The following is a 23872-nucleotide window of genomic DNA, read 5'->3' as shown; positions in this document are numbered from 1 at the left end:
TGCTTTGCGCTACTAGAGAAAGAAGACCAGAGGTTGAAGAAGCACTACGACCGTTGGATGGACATCGTACGATCACTGGAGCTAGAATCGTTCATATTGACTAAAGTTGACAAAGGTCTCCGTCCCAGTCAACTTAGTAGGCCCACAAGTCAGCCTCCCACCAAGGTGGGTCCAAGCTAGCAGGGGGAGTATTCATTTTTTTGTGTAATAAGGAGGCACTTCCGATGGGTCCGAGCTGACAGCGGGGGGAACGTTTTTTTCGTGAAATACGGTGGCCCGTCCGACGGGTCCCAGCAGTCAGGGGAAACGTTTTTTTCAAAATACTGGTGGCCCGTCCGGTGGGTCCCTGCTGTCAGGTGGAGGAATAATTATCTTTCGCATAATAAGGAGGCACTTCCTTGCAGCTGCAGTGGACCCAGCCGTCAGCCTCTCCATGTACAGTACTCTTCCGATGGAAGTCGATTGTTGACCACATTGACCACGCCGCGCCGAGAGCACCACGGCGGTGGACGACGGTGAGACCTAGGAAGGGGATGTCGCGGAGCTGGGGAAGACGCGGCAGTGGATGCCCACGCTGAGAGGGGTACGAGGGTTCACTAGTTCGGCTGCGCTGCCATCGCCGCAGAATAACAGGGGGTGTGGGTGACTGGAGTGGAGGGATGGCCTGGCCAGCGGTGGGGGTAGTATGGGGGCGGTGAGGTCTCCACGGCAGCACAGCCGGCCACGGAAGGCAGGAGCAGGCGGCACGACCGGCGCTGCTTTGGGCGGGTGGAGCAAGAAGACCAGAGGTTGAAGAAGCACTACGGTCATTGGATGGACATCGTACGGTCACTCGAGCTAGAATCGTGCATATTGACTAAGTTGACAAAGTCGTCCGTCCCCGTCAACTTAGTAGGCCCACTATACTGGGTCCCAGCTAGCAGGGGGAGTATTCATTTTTTTGTGCGTAATAAGGAGGCACTTCCTTGCATGCGAAGATATAGCTGCTGGGTCTGAGCTGTTAGCGGCGGTAACGTTTTTTCGCGAAATACAGAGGCCCTTTCGGTTGGTCCCAGATGTCAGGTGGAGGAATCATTATTTTGCGCGTAATAAGGAGGCATTTCCTTGCATGCGGCCTTGGACCCAACTGCCAGCCTCTCCACATACAGTCCACTTCAGATGCATGTCGGTTGTTGACCATGTTGACCACGCCACGCCGAGAGCATCAGGGCGGTGGACGACGGCGAGGCCTAGGAAGGGAACGACACGGAGCCAGGGAAGACTCGGCAGTTGTTTCCCACGCGGAGGGGAGTACGACTGTACGAGGGTTTACTGGTTCGTCTGCCGTCGCCGGAGAATAACAGCAGGTGTGGGTGAGTAGAGGGATGGCTAGGCCAGCGATGGGAGTACGGTGGGGCGGTGAGGCCTGCGCGGCAGCACAGCCGGCCGCGGGGAGGAGGGAGCAGGCAGTCCCGCCGGCGCTTGTTTGAGCGGCTGGAGCAGGAAGAGCAGAGATTGAAGAAGCACGACGGCCGTTGGATGGACATCCAACAGTCACTGCTTGTGCGTCAACCTTTTTTTAGGAAAGCCTCAAATCTGTGGAAAACAACATGCAGGCCATCTGCCATTATTTCTAATAATTTACAGCCCATTTGCTAATTCTTATGGTTTTTTAGCCCATATTCTTTTTGTTAGCATTACAACCCATATTGTGGCCACGGTTAAAAAATTATACGAAATTTTGCATATGTCGGTGCGGTCTGAACTGTTTTTAATCCCGAAATTTCGAGTCACATTCAGACTGATTTTAAAAATAAATGTATATCAATATAAAATCCAATAAATTGTCCACGCATAAAAATCAATGCAATTTAAAATCTCGAAATGAAAAAAAGATATTTGAAACTAATTGCCGGTTTGATGTGTTTTAAAAATGTACAACCCATTTCTCATTACTGATAGGCCATTTTCTCGGCCAGCCGAATGAAGCTCTCCTCGTCTTGAAAGATTTGCAGCCCAACAAGCCTGACAAAGCGACTTACTTGACAAATACAAAAAAACTAGGCTAGCCATTTTTAGAAAAAAAAACTATTGGGCTGGTCTGTGGTAAACATAAAAGAAAAGGCTGTCTAGACAGGCCAGAGTGTCCCGCACAGCCCAGTTGACACCCTGCTTCCGTCTCAAAAACAAATTAGATAAATGCCACTCCAATTATGGCGATTCATAAAAATGCCACTGCAATTTCCAAACTTTGAAAAATGCCACTGCACTTTTTGCAAACTTTGAAAAACGCCACTGCAATTTGCAAACTTTGAAAAATGCCACTCCAGACTTTGAAAAACGCCACTGAAATGGCATGAAATGGCATTTTTCAAAGTTTGGAAATTGCAGTGGCATTTCTCGGAAACACCAGATTTGGAGTGGCATTTATCACATTAACCCAAAACAAAAATAACTGGGCGATCTGCTGGGTCCCTGGTGTCAGCCGCTCGTTGTGCAATTCTCTCGTTTATTGACTACGTTGACAATGGCATGGGACCCAGATGTCAAAAATCCATTAGGAGGAGCCATTTTTTATTGGCTTGAAATAAGGAAGCACTTGCTTGCGTACTGCCATGACCTTGGCGGGTCCCTGTTGTCATCCTCTCCACGTACAATCATCTCCTGATTGTGTACGCGTCAACTTGGTAGGCCCACAAGTCAGCCTCTAAACCCGTGGAGGACAAATACAACCCATTTAAAAAAATAACAGCCCATTCCATACGTTCAAACGGAAAGTTCAACATTCAGAGCAAAGTAACAGGTCTGATCCACATATAGAGTACTGAACTTCCACGTTGACAACCATCATAGCCAAGTTAACTATCTACTCCCACTAATACTCTAGTAGCGTACAAGTACTAACTTACTCTTAGCTAACTAGACGATGCCGGCCGCCATCTGCGGTACACGCTAAACGCCGGCACCGGCGTCCTCCGCCTCGCCTCGGACTTGCCAGAGGTGCGATAGGGCGCGTTGCTCGCGCGCGTTGGCCCTTTCCATGCCGGCGTGGTCCACCGAAGCTTCGGCTTCTAAGCGGGAACCCACTTGACGAGCTGGTAGTAAAAATCAGCGTCGCGAACGCATGCGTGCCCGACAGCCTCCAGGGCTATTTGCCGGGCGCCGGCCTCCAGTAGTCGGCCCAGTTGCGGGCGCTCTGCTCGTGACTCAGAGCGTCGGTACGCTGCTACTCCATGTCCCGTTGGCGGCGCAAATCGGTGATACACTGCTCCTCCGCCAGGCGGTCGCGCTCCAACAACTCCTGCTCCTCCGCCGGACGGTCACGCTCCAACAAGTCCTCGATCTCCGCATTGCCATCTAAAGATAGATAGAATGCCTCCTCCCTCCGTCTGCCTTCCGGTGAAAAACCGAACACTAGTTCCGACGGTGACCGCCTCCAGCCTCGCCTATCGTGGACGGGCGGGGGCATGGCGGACGTGGCGAGGGTGAGGATAAGTGGCGAGTGACGTCGGGCCGGTGGGGGCTTATGAGGATATGGCGAGTTGGGTCACGGTGCCACCGGAGAAGGCCGGGAAACAATACTTATAGGCGGAAGGTAGCGCGACGGTCATCGGAATTCAATGCATAAGCAGGCATGGCTTAGCGCGCCAGCTTGCCATGGAAAACTAGAGAAACTGAAATTATGACTGTGCCGTCCCGTCCCCTCTGGGTCGCACGCCGGCATGACGGTCAAACGAGTGCACTCGAATCATCTCCCTCCTTGTCAATAATGATTCCACGGATTTAAAAAGCCCGCAACAATTAAAGCGCATCTTTTTTTGCATCAGTTAGCTGCCTTAATTACGGCCGGCTGCATGCAGGCACTCAGAATCGCTCGCAGCCAGTACGCGGAGCAGCATGCAATGAGTCGCGGCCGAGGGCACACATGCAGCCACTTAAATCGCTGGAATTAATTAGGCTTAAACTTCTGCATGCCAGTTAATTATTGCCATGCCTTGGTCTTGCTGCTTTGCTCACGGACTAATAAACCCGGACGGAGGGAGTACCTTGGTTGGTGAGAGGTTTGAATTAAGCCCTGCAAACCGGAAAGGAGGTACTAGTATGTGCGTGATCCGCTATTTATTCGTGTAGGATCGAGTAGGTCGTTTCTTGAATTGAGCCCTGCAAACCGGAAAGGAGGTAGTACGTGCGTGATCCGCTATTTATCCGTGTAGGATTGAGTAGGTAGGATAGTGTAGCTTGTCAGTTTCTTCAGAGGTAGGCATTTTTATTCAAAAAACTGCCACTTTAGATCTTGCGTCGCAAATAAAACTGCCAGGAGCGCATTAGTAGGCTAGCTAGTGATCGATCAGTAACTTGTAAACACTGAGCGAACAGAAATAAGTAACTGTTAATGCATCTCAATGATTCACAGATCATATACAAATATGTAGCTCCAAAAGCAAAGATCAGCCACTTCGGATCTTGCGTCGCAACTAAAACCAACTAGTACGATTCCCATACATAAGATCAACATGTTAATGCATCTCAATGATTCACAGATCATATACAAATATGTAGCTCCAAAAGCAAAGATCTAGAAAAAACATCTGTTCTTCCTACTAACATGGATGCTTCTCTTGGCCAACATTCAGTACAGACTGAAAGACAAATTTGTTTGTGAAGTCTACAATTCCTCTTGCAAACGTAAGTGGTTTCACCAACAGCTGGAACCATGAGAATGAACCACACATGATGGAGGAACATCCACTGCAATATGATTTGGTCTTCTCTCGATCACACGGCGAGACTATTTTCGGAATACAAACTTTAACTTAGGCAAAATGATGCCCATTGTATAATCAGACCAAAGCAATGAAGCACCTAGTGTTGGCCAATAAATAGTACAGTACTACTTTTCTGCAGTCCATGAAGTGACTATCCAATCTTTCTGTGTCTATTTTCAAATGGCACTGCATGCAGTGACTATACTATTCTCTTGTGCAGTTCAACCAAAATTGCGGTCACTTTGTTTGTTTGCCAAATAGCAACGGGCAGACATCTCTGTCTGCACAAATATCAAGCAGCTAGTAAACATATACCACACCTTGTATTTTCGGTTTAAACATGTCTCTTCCGCTTAGCATCTGTCATGTTCTGCACTGGACAATTTGATACAGTTATGTTTTGCCCTGGACAATTTCATACTGAATTGATTTGCTGGTTCAGAGCAGAAATATAGCGCCTATTCTTCATCAGACCAAGGATATCCATGTTCGCAGTGATGGAAGAGGTGAAATCGATACAACCGAAATTGAGCATCCAATCATTGAATCCTGTCCTGCACCTCCAATGTAGGTCCACCCTGCCAATAAATTCACATGCAAACCACTAGTATTACTATCTAATGACAGTACAAAAAGAGTAGCAAGATAGTAGCAAACCATGTACCTTCGTAATGAACAGCTCATAGTGCCACCAATTGGATATAAAGGTTTGGAAGAAAACATGCTCCTAATGTTGAACCAGTTGGACTTTTTGTGCAGTTCCACTAAAATCGAGCATCCCTGTTTGCATAGATATTGAAAGTGTGATTACTGTAAAAACGACACTAGTTGAAGCATAGACTCACAAATATAAGCATTCCAATTTCTTAATGGAAAAGGTAGCAAGACTGTTTCTAACCACCTGTTTGAAGGAATAAATAAGGCAACAACGGCTGATGTCAGAAAGGCATATATAGTTCTTTTTGAAAGAATGATCGACTCCTGACCTTTCCTCTTCTTTTAAGCATATTTTGTGCAGTTCAACTAAAATAAAATGCCATCACCGCCTTGACAATTCAGTGACACTGTACAAAAGGAAATGACTTAACATTACATCATGATGTCAGGTATGTAGTCGACAGGCATTAGAGACAAACATACAGACCTCCTCCGATAACATAATGAACATTAATTTTAACAAAGGTGTGACTAGCTTTACCGGGATAATTTGAGTGAACTCTACACCCTCTGTTCCTTAATATAAGACGTTTTCGCGGTTCAATTTAAAGTACCCAAACGTCTAGTATTTAGAAAAACAGGTAGTAGTTTTCTTGAGCACATATCTGGGAAAGCTTGCCACACTTTATTTATGTCCATACGCTAATGCAACACCATTCGAATACTACAAATATACACTAATCCAGTGGCTAGTGCAACAGTAGAGTAGTTAGTTTATTACAGGGTACAGTACAATGGTTTTACTGAACAGATTTCAATAAACTCTAGCACTGGAAGATTTCTATAAGAATTAACAATACAAAATGTAAAGGTAACAAGTTTCAGCATTGGTATACTAGCTGTGCATGAGCATTAAACCAAATACAAAAGTCTGAAGGTAACTAGCATTATTAACTAATGACAGTATAAAAAATTGCAAACCATGTACCTCCAAGGTAAATATCATTTCGAACTCGTGGGGACCTTAAAAATTGCTATCCCAATCTTGATAATCGATCAAACATAAAAACTTGATCGAACGAATCAAGAGAACAGCCGGAGGAGGAGGTGCCCACTCTTGACCTTTCCTCTTGTCTTCATAATTTTTTGTGCAGTTTAACCAAAATAAAATGACATCAGCGCCTTGGCATTTTGGTGACACTGTACAAAAAAATTAACTTATCTCATGAAAGTGAGGTATGTAATCTATAAGCATTAACAGTGCAAAAATCTGAAGGTAGTAACAAGTTTCATCGTTGGTATACTGGCTGTGCAACAACATTAGAATGCCTTAGCTGAAAAATCTTTAATACATCCACAATCAACAGCTAACCCTGAAATAATCCAGTGACATTAAATGGCATTGCTTAAATTTATCGGTGGCATTAGACTGAGTGCGGCATTAGTTAAATGTGGCATCACTTTAGCAGTAGCATTGCTTGACTTGACTGCTGGCGTTATACTAACAGCAAAAAAGTGGCAATAAGAGCATGGGAGGCCCATTCGGACAGTGGGCGCACCAGTACGATGTACCTCCATGGACGCAGAGTGGTGAGGGAGGTATGGTTGCCCAGAGCAACAAATATCCAGGCAGCATATGTGGATTACGTCCCATTTTTGTTCTCTTTAGCCACCTTTTTCCTATGTGAGGACAACAAACCGATCGACCTGGTCATTCTCTATTGCGTTGTCATGCCTTTCTACCCTTCTTCAACCAAGAGACACGAGACTCGTTCCTTAGCTACTGATTTTCCCCTTTTCAACCTAGATGCGGGTTCGATGCCTACTCTCTTGGACAGTACAGTCTCCCTTCCTTTCCTTATTCAACCCAGACATGGATTAGTCTGCATGAAGTAGGGTTTCCTTTAATAGTGCAAATTAAGGTTTTCGTCTGCGTGACCAGCAGAGCAGAGGATAGCAAATTGGGAAGATGGTGGAGTGGAAAAAGATCCACATGCAACGACGTGGCAGATGGGGCAATAGAACAAGGGTATGGTTCGAAAAGAGGTAGCATACCTGAGGGTCGGCGGAAGTGGCTTCGCTCGTGGTCGTCATCCTTCGCACACACTACGGCAGCGAGCTTGGGACGGAGGCCATCCCGCGCGGGCGCTAGGTCTGAGAGGACGGCCTTGTCGTCAGTGCGTGACCTCGCTCGCCGACGACGAGTGCGTCAACGCTGCATGTCCTTTTCTTCCCCGGCGGATCTGTGACCACCGGTGAGGAGGGAGAGAGAGGCCGTCTTTTTTAGATCTGGAGAGAGGGTGATAGTGTGAGAAGCAAGTGGGCAGCCCTTAGCAAGAAAGCGTTGAAGCTCCAGCCTATATATCTTTTTATACTACTAGTACTAGAGGTGGAGTAGTGGTAGAGTAGTTTATATTTTCTCTGCATACAGTACCAGTTAGTCGTGCTTCAAAACTGAATGGCACGCCATTAAAAAATAAAGGTCGATAACTAATGCGGCACCTCGGGCCAACGCGGCCAGATCGCATTTTGCACAAGAAATCACACACCATGTTTCATTGACATGTGGTCCCGTTCCAACATATCAGTGAGACGACGGCGAGTCCTTTTCTACTAGTATTTCCGAACGGATGTGTAGGCCGGGGCGCCTCTTCGTGTACTGTGGCAAACTGGCAACCGTCCACCGACTCTTCGCCTTTCCCTCTTGATTTGGAACTGCTGTCGCACGCTCTTCCTCCCTCCTCCATTTGCCTTCACCCTTCCTTCTGCCATTGTTCGATCGTCTTCTCCATGGAGGGAACAGGCCGGAAACGACCCCGTTATTCTTGCCCCAATCTGAAAGATGACGTGGTGGAGGAACTCATTGATCGGTGCGACGTCATCACCTCGGCTAGCATGGCAGGTTCGTTCAAGACCATTCTCAACTAAACTAATAACATCATTACAAGGAACCCAAGGGTCAAGGAGCGGTTTGATCTCCCCTATCTTCTTCGCCGTGACCCTGATGACTGGCGCGGGGACGACGGAGGCCTCGCCTTGTGCAAGTTGATGCCGCTTGATAATGATACGTATGATGTTAAGATGCCATCGCTTGAGGGTAAGGCTTGGGCAGGCGCAAATGGAGATTGGGTTGTTTATATTGGGTCCAACTGCGAGTGGGAACTTGTGAATGTGTACACTCGTCACCGGGTTCCACTTCCAAAAATCTCAGCAGACTGCCTAGAGGTTGAGCACACCAGTATTCTACGCACATTCAAATACGATCATGGTGACTGTCTTCTACGGAAGATAGCAATTTGTCGAGTTCCGAGCCACTCTTGGAATTACAAAAACTATGTAGTTGTTGCTATCTTCACCAAGCTTGTTGCCATCCTTCGTGGTTCGACTGGATGGATATTGCTCAAAAATCAGTTTCTGTACACGGATGAGTACTGTGATGCAATTCAATACGAGGGTCTTGTGTTTGCTTCCACCACTCATGGCACTGTTTTTGCATGGGATCCTCGTAGTTTCGGTATGTTGGTCTTCCATCGTAATTATAATTGTTTCATCCACATGCATGCGGGTTAGCAAGTTTCCCTTTACTAATTAACCTTCTTCTTGTGTTTCCAAGGTCCTGTGAACATTCCACCACCTATACTTGAAAAATTTATAACCAAGGGGGAGATGACGATGGTGATGATCACGAGCATGAGGACGAGCAGGGCCCATATACTCAGTGGCGCCTGGCAACTAATTCCGATGGATCACCCCTTCTTGTATGTATATAGCCCACTGCTGATGTTACTACTAAGGAAGCAGGTGTTGTCTCCCATGGTCGCACTCTCCGGACCTATTCCAACACCCGTTGCATGGTATTCGGGATGGATACTAGTGTGCTAGCGCCAACACCTTCTCCCTGGTACAGAATTGATAGTCTTGGAGAAAACTCGTTCTTCCTTGGACAAAACTATCCAATGATGGTGAAAGGCGATCCAACTGCTGTTGACACAACGTTACTACCATTTATGAGAAGCAACTGTATCTATACCTCGGACATTTCGGTGGTTCCCTACCCTGGTACTGATATAGTAGGCCGCTTCAGCCTGGATGATCAGTCCTGCGTTGGTCTCGAGATCGACAATGGATGGCCCTTCCCAGAGAATCACTTGTGGTTCAAAGCAAGCGTTTCCAACGCCGAGGATTGGTTGAGTTGAAGTTCATTTCATTGCTTGTTATTTGTTGTGTGATGAAAACTTTAGTATTTATAATGTATCCTCGTTGTCGATGTGGGTTGATGACCTGTTGTATGTAATAAAATGATATGCCTGTGATAAACTTACTAAATTTATGAATGGCTTTCGAGTCGCTTCTCTGAGTGAGTGGTGCGACGAGGCAAAAAAATATTTTCCGAATACATAATTGTACGTGCATTGCAACAGGTTATCGGATGAGGCCAATCAACAATAGTAGTACACTATTTGTACTAGCTTCACATGCTTCGCGCATCGGGCGGGTGTTTTTACTGTAGCCATATGTTAATGTGTTCGCTGTACGTAACCAGCACCTCGAATCCTCGATACTACTAGTACTATATAAGTAGTAGGAGTAGTAGGGTGGCATGGGCCAGAACAAGCATTCACGTCCAGGAGTACGGCACACGCCACCAGCACGACATCCATCTGACACCATATTTCTTGGAGTCCGTGCTAGAGCAATCTCTTCAACCTCGTCGTTTCTCTAACTCAGCCATCGCGCGGCGAGCGAGGTGAAGGTTTGCCAACAGTCGGTTTCCTCAACGGCGGTCCCACTTGTAAGGCCAACTCCAACGCACGACCCCAAACGGACCTCCGTTTTGCACGAACTCCAACGATAATTTTGACTAGAAAAGCAAGACCAAAGAAAACAAGAACCACAAGAATACATTTTAGAAGATATCCAATTTCCGTAACTGCTCCTGTAAGTTGGATTAGTGCCTTCTTGATGCATTCATTGTTGATCTGCAGAGGCTCGATCTTGCGTGCTTCTTTCTTCTTCGAGTGTAAAGAAGTAGACGTTGCTTCCTCGCATCTAGTCTCATGTCTAGCCTCTATTCTATCAACAAGTGCACTAGTCTCATCTCTAGCCTCTATGCTAGCTAAAAGTGCTACAACATCTACTAAATTGCGCTCTATCAATATATCGATGTACTCTTCTTCCCAATACCAAAACTTGCATCCATTCTACACAATAAAATTTTAAGTTAGCACAACTAGTCTAATCCGAGAGCACAACCGAAGATTTGGTCGGGTTCTTCCTCCTTTTGCCGACACGTGGGACATCCAGCATCCAGGTCATGTCATGCAAGAAAATAGAGTGGTAGTTGAAGCCACGTGATGTGCATCTTGGGTTAAAATGTAAATAGAATCTTACTACTCTTGAGTAACTCCAAAAGCGGCCACCGAAGATCTTTATTGGATTTGTTTTTCATCACCAGCACGTCGAGGTGAAAGATGTGCAGGTTCAGTGGGTCCTCTTGCGTTTTCACTGACATGTGGGACCGCATATGAGCAAACAGACGATGGGCTCCGCGCGTCCGCTGGCTGGCTGAGAAGAGAGATAGAGGAGGGCTGAGCACGGACTCCAGGAAATTTGTTCTACATAACCAGCACCTCGATATAGGCTCGATATAGTGGGGTGGCATGGGCCATAACTAGCATTCACATCTTAGCAGTACGGCACACGCCACCCACGCGAGTCCCATTCGACACCAATTTTCTTGGAGTCCGTGCTACAACCATCTCTTCTCCCTCCTGTTTTCTCAGCCATCACACGGTGGGCGGTGTGGGGGTTTGCCGATAGTCGGTTTGCTCAACTGTGGTCCCACTTGTAAGTGAAAATGCAACACTGCATGCATTCCCCCTTGAGCGGCGTGCCGGACCAACCGTGTGGGGGTGCGATGCGAACACGGCTGGCTTTTCCTTTTGAACTTGTAACTTGTAAAATTTGGTTCTGCTCCATGGCGCGACCGATAGATAGAAAATAATGATTTTCCCTAGAGTAATGAGAAGTTTGGTTCTGGCGCCATTCATGCATGGAGTACATATGAAAATTATGAAGTTCATGCGAAAGGTAAGATAATTACTAGTAGTACCATATACTACTACATGGATTTGACGGAAAGATAAAAATACATACGGATCCATCAACGACATCCTCATGTCCTAGTGCACCGGGTCACCAACTGACGTGTGAGGAGCAGCGGCGTTGGTGGTGAGCTCAACGTGCTTCTGAACAATGTCGTCCAAGGTTGCCCTGTGGTCCAAGAAGGCCAGCATCCTATCGTCCTCCTCTTGCATGTAGTAGTCCTTGTGGATGATTTGCGCGTGGATGTGGGTGATTATGTCGATGGTGTCTTGCTACGCCAGGCGTTGCGCAGCGAGCGCGACCTCGAGGTGGACATTCTCCGGCGCGACGGCGGGCAGTCGCAGGGCCACCAGTGCATCGAAGAGGTTGTCACCATAGTGGCCGTTGAGGATGGAGGGGATCGCAGAGCCTGGGCGCGTCGGCTGGAGGCATACATCAAAGTCGTTCACGAGCTTCTTGACGACGGTGAACTTGTCGAGGAAACCGACGAGGACCTCGTCAAACAAGGAGATGAAGCTGTCATCCAAGCGGCCCCTCGCCCTGGCGGCCTCAAGCAATGCCTGGAGACGTTCCTCGGTGCCAGGCCGCAGGCCGGTGTTGTGGACCATCTGGCACAGCCAGCTAATGCTCGCGCTCATCGCCTCCATGGGTCTAGCTTAGCTTCTAGTCAACTGATCTTGCGATTCCAGTGATCACTCTTGCCCTTGGTTAGCGTGTGTAGCTGCGTAGGATTTCGTACTACTCCCTCCGTCTAGGTGTGTAAGTCATCTTGCGAAAACCAAATAATCCCAAAACACTTAGGCGCGGTGCATTAGCTTCTACCTTGTTTCTTGTTTCTTCACATATCAACTAATAAGAGATTTGGGGTGTGCATGCTTTTAATGACTTGAGACTACCAAACACGACATGCAGTGGTCAGTTCATTACATGCAATGCTATTAATTAGCAAATAAACATTAAGTTCTCTCATTACCCCCCCCCCCTCCTTGGTCACGGTGCACAACCTAAGATGACTTACTCACCTAGACGAAGGAAGTAGATTGGACTGGCGGGGAGCCTTTATATGAGAAGTGCAGACTATGTTGAATTCACGTGCGTGTTGGCCATCTACTCCTCGGCCTTCTACTGCACCTGCCTTTGGCTGTATGATAGGTGGGCTAGCCACCCGTTGGGCCCATGTGTCATTCACCAAAAGGCAGTTGCAGTAAGTTAATGAAGCTGCGTCCCCCTCCATGCCGGTGCAGTATAGTCATTTCACCGGACCTCTAGTTGGGGCCAAACGAGAGAAGTTTGATGTTTACTGGTTTATTGGTCCCCTTTGCATTTTGATCCAAGTTTTGACCTTTGATTTAACTAATAAAATGTTAATGTATGTAAACAAAAATGTTGTGTAATTCACCTTACGAAAACCAAATAATCCCAAAACACTTAGGCACGGTCCATTAACTCCCTCCTCGTTTCTTATTTCGTGACATATCAACCAATGAGAGATGTGGGCCGTGCATGCTTTCAATGACTTGAGACTACCAAACATGACATGCAGTGTTTAGTTCATTGCATGTAATCCTATTAATTAGCAAAAAGACATTAAGTTCTCTCGCCGATAGGAATAAAACAATACACCATGTATTTATTTACAGAGGGAGTAGTACATTTTTTGTGACATGCATTACTAGATATTGCTAGTCAAATACTAAAATCCAGATGGACGTGGTAGTACTCCTAAATCCAGACGGTGGTGCTACTAGTACTAGTAGTAGTACTACCAATGTAGTAGGAGTACTAGCACTGTACTACCCGTTGGTCAAATTATTACGTGCTGCTCCTCACAGTGAAGTGACAAGACCCTGCGCCGGAGATGACACCTGAGTATAGGCGCCGTGTTCGGCATACCATAGTCAGCCTCACCGTCTGCAGTCACTATCATCATGGCTGTAGAGCTAGCCTGCTTACAACTAGCCCTGTTCGACATAATTTCCCGTGCGTAGATGCCCGTGCATTGCACGGAACACCAAGATTGGGGGTGGACGGCGCCGGCAGCGGCCATCGCGCCAGATTTTTCCATGGCCTTCTAGATGTGGTGGGGAGGAGATAAGGCTGATTGTGAGAGACAAGGAGTTGTTTGTAAATAGGGAACAAGTGCGGGCATCTTTTTGCAAAAATGGAGAAGTTTGGTTTGTATGCGTCAGATCTAGATCCGACGGCTATTGGTGAAAGATGGGAGGCACAACATCATCACCAACTCAGGACCTGTTTGATTCGCAGGATTTTGAAAACGCAGGAATAGGACACGGCAATATTACAAGTTTCAAACTGATATTACAAATGTTAGGAGTAATGCTGCACCTACGAAGAGGGAATTACTAGGAAGTTTACGTAAGAACTTTCGTTACTTTAGGTGGATGCAGCATTATCGTACAAACTAAAATCCACCGCCCTGACAAGTCACTAATGGGCAAATAAGTTTTTGAGTCTCTGGCCACTTGATGTTTCAAAAACAAATTCAGCTTCTGTGGAGACTTTGTCATTTAGGCTTAGACGCTTGCGGTGATCAGCACGCCATTCATTGTTGCGCCAGAGAATGCCAAACCTCATTACCTTGAGCACACTTGCCTCCAGAACAAAGAACCTGGCCAATTTAATCTCAGATGTGCTGCCTCGGTAGTAAATCAAATCAATTTATGTAAGATGGAGATCAAGGCATTCGATGAGATTCTTATAGTGCAACACATTTTTCACTTTTGGGTCTTTTTTATCTGCAAAAGAAGAGAACATATTAGAGCAGCTGGCTGTATAAGATTGCCGTGTCATCAAGAGGTACCAATATCATTCGCTCATACGATAGGGTTGGCTGGCTAGTGATATTTTTTCACTCTCTCTCTCTCTCTCTCTCTCTCTCTCTTTGTTTCCTCTCATTTACCTAGGAGCACCTGACGAGCTTGGGCATTTGTTGCCTTCCACTATGTGGCCGATGCCATATTTCGCAAAAGTATGCCACATAATACGCATCGATGTCAAATCAAAAGATTTTGGCACCGCTCTCGCGATGTGAGAGAGTTGGCACCGCTGTGCACACAGACCCACATGTATAAACAAATCAATCAAACCAACTACACCAGCCTCTCACTCTCCCAAACAAGTGTTTTTTATTGCCTCAGTCCTCTCTCTCTCCCATGCAAGTGTTTTTTCATTGCGTGAGTTAATTTGGCACCGGAGCAAAGTAGGTGATCCAGATTGGGGCACCAGGTGAGCAATGGAGGGGCATCGATGCCAAATGCATCACAAGTGAATTTGGCACGTGTTTTGGCCTACATAGCCCACTTTTGTACTCCCTCCGTCCCAAAAATCTTGTCTTAAATATGTCTAAATACGGATGTATCTAGTTACATTTTAGTGTTAGATACATCTGTATCTAAACAAATTTAAGACAAGAATTTTGGGACGGAGGGAGTACTACCTCGTATTTAGTATAAAATTTTGACCATAGATTTACCTAAGAAAACGCCAATGCATGTCACTAAAAATTACACCATTTGAAATTATGTTCAAATACGAATCCAACGATTTAGTTCTTAGTGACATGCATTAACATTTTGTCAGTTAAATCTATGGTCAAATTTTGATACTACAAAATAGGAAGAGTAAACTAGGACGGAGGTAGTACTTGCTCTTAGGGTAACCATAGAGTTACTAGAGTAGTCTAAGTTACTTTCCACTATGACTAGCCTAGGCTACTATAGTAGTACAGCATAAAAATGATGCAGGTGATCACGTGAGAAAAAATACTAAAAACATTTCTTTCGGTGCAGTGCGTAGATGCAGTTTTGAACACTACACTTGTCATCGTAATTTGGGAAAATTACGAAAAAATTGAGCTATGTTGTGATTACCGTTTACTAATAGGAAAGAAGTTTCACCTCGATGAGTAGCTTCTCCGTGCACGGAAAGCATGTAAGGAATCCAACAACTTGATCCAGATTGGGGCCGATAGATTTTAGTGCCAAGATCTTCACTGTGCACATGGACTGGGTCAAACTTGTGGGAATCATTTTCTGGAAGGCGATCGTAAATACATCAAGAAGAAATTTAAAAATGTAAATTTCGAGAAGACGGAGAAGAAGATGAGTGTTGTACCTGAACGATTACGGATCCAATAAAGAGTTCGGAGAATTTGGCAGACGAGTACACCAATGCTGTCAATTTCGGCGCGTCAATGACCCTGATTTTTGTTGAACCTTCTAGATCCGATACAAGCAATCTCTCAAGGAAAGGCGCATTCTCAATGACCATACGTGGAACAACTAGAGTGATCTCTTCCCAATTGATGTCTTGTTGCGGGGCCAGCAAGACACATAAATCCATCGGATATTCGTCGAGCCGATGTGGAGGCTAATGAACCCGTGGATCTGCTCAAGACGAAGGTACTCGAGCACAGTATAGCTGCGGAGCAGGTGCTCCATAGCCTTCTTAGAGATGACAACATCAAAGAGGTCGAGCTGCTTGAGTTGAGGGAGAAGAAGGGCGGGCGCGGCATTAATCTGGGGAAGATAGCAGGAGCTGAAGCTGGCGCGGCGCAGCTTTGGCGTGAGGCGGAGCGCGGACGGTGGCAGAGAGCGACATCGTCCAGCTTCAAAGATGAGCTCCTCGAGCTAATCTAGGGTGGGGGATAAGAACCACTCGTCAAACTTGGGTTGGACCTTGCAGTTGGTACTGAACATGCGGATGTCAAGGCGTCTGGCTGGCCCAGGGTGCGATGAAAGGATCTTGGAGACTGCGGCCATGCGTTTGCAATCCCCATCTCAGAGGCAGCTATCGACGGTGAGGTTGAGGGGGACGCGGCGCCAGAGGGGGCACCACCACCGGGAGAGCAGGGCAGTCCGCACAGCAGATTTGGTGGGGAGGAGGCCGATGATGACGAACAGCATGTCATCGGGGAGGCTGCTGATGAAGTCCAGGCTTGCTGGATGTGGTTTTGGCTCGAGCCGCCTCCGCTTGTTGGCTACCTCGCCGTTCATCTCAACCGGGGTGACGCCGGTGTACACGTGTGCTGGTGTGTGTTGTGTGTTGGGTGTGCGCGAGTGCGTCCTTCTGTGCATGCTGCCGCGCAGTGGTGAATTGTGCGCGAGTGTGTCCTTCACACGCAAGAAGTGTGTCCTCAATGCTCCCTCAATTTACTAGCATGCGGGGTGCTACCTCGAGTGGTTTCAACTTTTTTTACTTCACCACGTGTCAGATGGGCTTCTAGTTTACTTATTTTCACCCACTGCCACATGGGCCAGCACACGAAGATACAGAACACGAGTTGGCAAGGCAGCATGTGGACTGGTTGACCGGTCAACTAAACAATATATGGAGCTATACGCTGACACAGTGAGCATATAATCCGTTGGTATAGAGAGTTCGAGTGAGAGGGGAGGCCCGTGAGAGATAGCAGAGAGAGAGAGAGAAAGAGCTACTCCCTCTGTTCGATAATGTAGTTCCAACATTTTTTTAAAGTCAAACTTTTGAAACTTTGACCAAGTTTATAAAGAAATTACTTATATCTACAATACCAAAGATAAATGATAGTATGAAGTAAGTACATGTTGTGATGAATCTAATGATCGTTCCAGATGTAAATGTTTTTCTCCACATATACCTGGTCAAACTTTTCTGAGGTTTGACTTTTCAAAACATCCATATGCTTATGGACGTGACAGAGTCCCTAACTAGAGAGAGAGAGAGAGAGAGAGAGAGAGAAATAGAAAGAGTGAGTGAAAAAAGTGTGTGTGCGTGTGTGAAAGAGACATGGACAACACACGATAAAAGTAGAGAAAAAGCGTGTGTGTCTTATGCAAACATATCACACATGCATCTTCGACAACGGAGGCAAGGTGAGGAGATAGTGTGTGGTTGTTTGGAACCGAGAGAGCAAGACCCCTAGCACGTGGCCAAGAGGGGTCTGACAAACAAGGGAGAGAGGTCGAGAGAGACGTACGGAGAAAATGCAGACATGGGGAGGAGAGAGTGTATGTTTGTCATAGAGAGATCCCCTGGAGATCGTGATGGGACTAAATGGGTGGGAGATCGAGTGACAAGGTGTGTGCGTGATAGAAGATGCCTCGAGAGATATCGAGATAGACGTATGGATGGAAGGAGACAATATGTGTGTTCCTGATGGCTAGTGAGAGATAATCATACTTAGGAGGGGGGAGTGCTTGCACCTATGATGGAGTGAGGGATTATGGTACTTAGGGGGTGCGTGTCACATGGAGAGAGAACAAGGGCGGAGAGTGTTGGATGGGTCTATACGTATAGCGTGAGCAATACATGTGTATGTGTGAACCAGGGAGATATAAGGTCAGTTTGGTTTGCATCCTGAGCATCTTTTGCCTGGACTGGGGTTGTGCCAGGATTTCATGCATGCTTGTTTGGTTGCTACCCTGTGAAAAAAGAAAGCCCGCCTGGCCTGGATTCCCTTGCACTTTAATTAGCCTGGCTGGACTCCAGACATTGCAAGTAGCCTGGCCCAGGCGACCGATTTCGATTCCGGACGCCTGGCCATGCCTAGCCGTGCGGCCACGAGTCTAACAGCAGCCTGGATGGATATTTGCATTAAATAATTGCTGCATGGACTAATTGATGGGACGTTGATGCTTTGCCTGTCCCAGGCATGAACCAAACGCCTCAGCACCACACAAGCCTGGCTAGGAAGAAATATTTTACATCTCACGTCCACACCAGGCAGTACTGGCCATCAAGGCATGAGGGTTAGGTCATGAACCAAACTGACCAATAAAGTTTGAGAGAGATTGAGTAACCCCGATAAGGCTGAGTGGTGTGTCGGATAGCTGAGGGGGGAAGAGATATTCCATCCGCTCGATAATGCAGTGCATGTAAATTTTTTAGAAGTCAAACTTTGGAATCTTTGATCAGGTTTACGCAAATGTTATTTATATCTACAATACCAAAGATACATCATACAAAACTACATCTCATGGTGAATCTAATGGTATATGTTTGCCGTTCTAGATGTAATTGTTTTTCTCCACGTACATGGTCAAACTTTGTGATGTTTGACTTTTCAATTAATCTATATGTTATGGACCGAGGAGAGTGCCTAAGTCGAGACAGATCAAGTGCGTGTGAAGGAGAATGAGTAAGTGTGCAAAAAGAGTATGTGTGTGAAAGAGAAAGTGACAACAAACGATAAATTAGAGAGAGTGTGTGTTTTTCGTTTCTTATGCGAACATATCACGCATGCATCTCCGAGATAGAAAAGCGAGGCGAGGAGATACACGAAGATAGCTAGTGTGTGATTGTTTGCAACGGAGAGAGACACCCCTGTAGCACATGTCCAATAGAGGTCTGGCCAACAAGGAACAAAGGTCGAGAGGGACACATGGAGGACATGGATGCATGGGGAAGGAGAGAGGGTGTGTTTGTGATAGAGAGATCCCCTCGAGATCATGAGGGGACTATATGGGTGGGAGATCGAGGGAGGTGCGTGCGCGATAGAAAGATGCCCCGAGAGAAATCGAGATAGACCATGCACATGTTTGTGATGGAGACTAAGATTAGCTAGTCATATACATATAGGGGGGATGTGTGTGCCTACAATTGAGTGAGAGACCATCATACTTGGCTAGCTAGGCATGAGATTGTGTGTGTGCGTGTGGGATGGAGAGAGAACGAGGGAGAGAGATAGAGTTTTAGATGGGCCTATCGAGTGCGAGTGAGATATGCATGTGTATGTGTGACCCAGGTAGATGGAGAGTTTGAGAAAGAGGGGGAAGAGCTCCGAGACAATAGAGTGGTGCGTGAGAGAGTTACGGGCAACGAGCCAAGGAATTTGTGTGTGTACGATGAGTTCACCCAAGATATCTAGCTTGGACTAGCTAGAGTATCATACATAGTGTGCGAGAGAGACCTATAGATGGAGTATATATGCATGCGAACTAGAAAGACCCCCCCCCCACACACACACACACACAAAAAGAGGGAGGGAGATGGAGAGAAAGGGAGAGGGACCAACAAGGTTTGTGTGTCAGATGCGTGCGATAGAATTGAAGATTGTCGGAGAGAGAGAGAGAGAGAGAGAGAGAGAGAGAGAGAGAGAGAGAGAGAGAGAGAGAGAGAGAGAAAGAGAGTCCAGGAGTCCAGGAGAGGGGGAGGTCGCGTTTTATGCAGCAAAGACTGATATAAACCATGTTTCAATATAAACTTGCATTCAAATATTTAAATTGGAGAACATGTTGTCTGCAATCCACACATGAACGGATATATGCGTATATTAAACAAGTTCATTAATTTGACTTTCAACATGTTCATGGAGTACTATAATACTGTACAACATGCTACTCGATTGAGGTGTTCAATTTTGGATTTGGTTCACTATTTTGACCTAGTGAATGAGCTATTTCATTGAATCGAGATATTTCATTTCGAGTTTGATTTGCGTTTTTGAGTGGGTCAACTATTTGTCATATAGTAAATCGTTAGCAACGAGCATGTAAAAACACATTACTCCCGAGCATCATCTCTCTATCTAAAAAAGAAGTGGCAGGCTAATATTTCAAAATTTGATTCGAATCGACTAGGTAAGGTAGACGTGGATGCTCGTTCTCCCAAAATTTGAACAAACCGTTAAACATCCTCTGCTCGGTGGAATTCACCCGAGCAAATAAATGGGAGACACGAAATTACCGTTCTATGTGGGACACGCATCAATTGGCCCGTTGTACATCGAGGGTAGGTTTGTAACTTCATCCGAGCATGCCGTCTCCTCGGCCGAAATGACATGTGCCGAATAATACATAAACCATGGTCGGCAAAACACGCTCTCCTCGCCCAAAATAGCTTGCGCCCACTATTTCAAAACACACTCTCCTCGCCCGAAATCGCTCGCGCCCGCTATATTTCAAAACACGCCCTCCTCGCCTGAAATAGCTCCCGCCCACTATTTGAGGAGAAGCAAAGTTACTCTACTATCCCCGACCCTCAGTACACAGACCCAAGCCGACAAGCCCAAAGGCAGGGGTAGAACTGTAACTCCCCCTCACATTTCAGACAAATGCGTCTGTAAGACATGGTTCCACTCCCCTCCCAATTCCCCCACCCCCCATTCATACCTCGTGGGCGAAAAATCACCTTCTCCCTTAAAGCTCCCTTCTCCCGAGACGCGAAACCTCAGCCCCTCCTCCATGGTGCCCCCACCGCACCAATTTCACAGCCGCCCTCCTCCCTAATGTCGGAGACGCTGTCCATTTGCCATCATGCACTGGGCAGTGTGACTCTTACTCCGTGCTGCTGGAGCTACCTCGACGACGGCCACGTGAACCGTACCAGAGCCAATTTACCCCCCGCCGTTGTTCACGACGCTGGAGCGGCTCCAACTTCGAATCCGTCCAGAGTCCCGGCGCTGCTTCCACGTAGCCGTCGACCATCGCGGCATCACTGTTTCCCTGCCGCCAGTCGCCACCGCAACCGCGCCGGCCTCACCAACTCGGCAGCTCGACCTACCTACTTCACCATGCCACCAGATAGGTTGCACCCTCATCCCAAATCACTTTATTTAGGCGTTAGTTCCTGAATTTTTATTCTGGGCCAATCGATTCCCAATGGGAAGCAGCACCCCTCGAGGCGGCGGAGCTCCTAGTCTATCAGTTGGCTGGTGTCTAACGTAAGGGTGCAGGGCCACAAGTTCGCAGCGGAAGTAGCGCTTAGATGGATATCTTAGAGTTGCGTGGGTTGAAGGTACTGCCGCCGCCGGATCTGGATGACGGGGAGTCTTTGTGGATTGGCCTGGGGGCGGCGCAACCACGGTAGTGTGGTGGGGCAGGGAGTGGGGTTTTGGCGGGGCCACAGACGGAGGAGGCAGGCTGCTCTGCCGTTGGTCGCTGGCTCTTCGGGGAAGATTCCGAACAGTGTCAACCAGGAGGCACAAGACGGCCATCAAGCCATCCGGCATAGATCGGACAGTATCAAAATAAAATAAAATCATGTGACCCCAATTTAATCTTTAGTCAACAGACATGTGACCACTCTCGTACCATGTTGTTGATCTCTTAGTGTATTTCTTCAGATCAAAGAGATATGTCATTCTTAACATGATGTGTTATCTGCATCTTCAACGACACCATCTTCCGACTCACCGTGGCTGCTCCAACAAGGGAAGCATACACCAGAAGGGAGCTATAGTCCCCACTCAGTAGTTCCTTGCATCGAATGCACATGCTCGACATGGACAACCACAACAACTGTAGGGCTATCGACAAGTCAGCACATGATGCTCACTCCTATGGATGGCGGCCAGATAGGTTGTACCCTCATCTTACTTGTGTGAAACATTTATGGCTTTGTTATCCATCTAAGCATGGAAAATAGATTATCTCATTTCAGTGTATATTCATGCCGATCTCTTACGGGTCTTGTTCAGGAGTTAACGTTGTTCCATAGTTCAGCTAAGATACTTGTTCTTTAGGTAACGTTGTTCCATAGTTATCATCCATCAGCCAATGCTATCCCACGGGCTGGTGATTATAGTATTATACCACTTCTAGTATTACCTATGTTGTTCTTTAATACTTTTGTGTGCCATCTAGTTAATCTCGAGTACAAACGATACATATTCTGTAGCTTTCATATGTGTTCTCCCTTTAGTTTTTGAGACCTGTTGCTGCTAGTTAACCCCAGTCCTACTATTTATGTCGTCTCCTACAGGCACTCATTACATAAATCTAACTACTAGTTGTCTTCCATGCATGTCAGATTTAATTGCACACACTGATATATCCACAAGAACCTCACGGAGCAATGTAAAGACCAATAAACTTGATGTCAATGATATCCAATATGATGGAACATGTAAAGGCAGTTCTTCAGAAGACTTGCAGAAAGATGATGAATCCTCTTCACCCCACAAGGTCCTTGCTCTAACTTGGCCTGTGATATGGGTACAACATGCATATAATGTCCTGAGGTGTATCTACTCTGTTGCAATGCCATGTGCTTAGCATGCTGATCATGCATGTAAATATGTCATGCCTTCTTGTTTTTAAGTACCTATTCCATTCATGATAACATGTTTTCAAATTCAAGTACTGTCATTCTATTCTATCGCAATGCCATCTGCTTAATTTGGATATCATGCTTCTGAATATCTTATGCATTGTTATTCATCAGTATGTACTTCATCTGTCTACCATACCATGTTTTTTTACATTGAAGTGTTGTTCTAGTGCTCTGTTGCAATGCCATCTTAGTTTCCCAATCATACATGTGTATGTTGCCTTAGTTTTTTCTGTACGTATTCTGCTAGCATACAATTTTACATTCAACTAGTGTTTTTTTACTGTGGTGTCCTGTCGTATCCCTAGCTCTTACACCATACTCCCTCCATTCGGATTACATGTTGCCAAAATGGATAAAAAAGGATATATCTAGAACTGAAATACACCTAGACCCATCCATTTTTCCGGATGTAGGGAATACATGTCAATATGTCAGGCCTTTCTATTCTTCAGTACCTATTCCATCTCTTAGTTGTAGCATGTTTTATAATTAAAGCACCATTCTTCTATACAAGGCATGCAAGGGGAAGACGACTATGTTAGAATCTGAAGGATTACAAACAAGGCCTTTGCAAAAGATCCAAACGCTAGGAGATAATAAACCAACTCCTGTTTTTATAGATACTGCTCCAGCACAGAGAAACCCAACTCCTACTGATAATAAGCAGATTCCAGTGGCTAAAGAACTAGTCCGCTCCAGTCCAGCAAAAATATGTCAACTCCATTCTAAGAAGCGTGTGCGTATCCTTGCATCATGAAATTTTATAGCATGCTGGTCATATTTTCTACATGTTTCTTACCCATCTCTCTTTTAGAAAATAAGCTTAACAGATAGAAGAATTTCTGCACTGGTATCGTCTGTGAGGAAAGATTCTTGCAGGAATTCTCTATGCTCCAATGCAGATGTAAGTACCTATTGTATATCACTATATTTTTACATCAGCATTTATTTTGTTAATCGGCATGAATCCAACATTGATCTGATCTAAATTTAGTTGTAGCAAAATGTATGATTAAAGGCCACAATGTTGATTTTTGTAAGGAAAACTGCCTGGTAGTTTTGCATCATGGGCTGCATGAGTGTACTATCTCATATCAGTGGGTTTGAATACTTTGGTTCTGCAGTGGGTTTTCAGTGTTTTTTTACTGTGTTGTCCTATCGTATCCCTAGCTCTTACATCATACTCCCTCCGTCCGGATTACATGTCGCAGAAATGGATAAAAGTGGATGTATCTAGAACTGAAATACGCCTAGACCCGTCCATTTATTTCTGGATGGAGGGAATACATGTCAATATGTCATGCCTTTCTATT

This window comes from Triticum aestivum, chromosome 6B (genome assembly GCF_018294505.1).
Source record: "Triticum aestivum cultivar Chinese Spring chromosome 6B, IWGSC CS RefSeq v2.1, whole genome shotgun sequence".
Taxonomy (NCBI): Eukaryota; Viridiplantae; Streptophyta; class Magnoliopsida; order Poales; family Poaceae; genus Triticum; species Triticum aestivum.
This window is presented reverse-complemented; position numbering follows the sequence as displayed.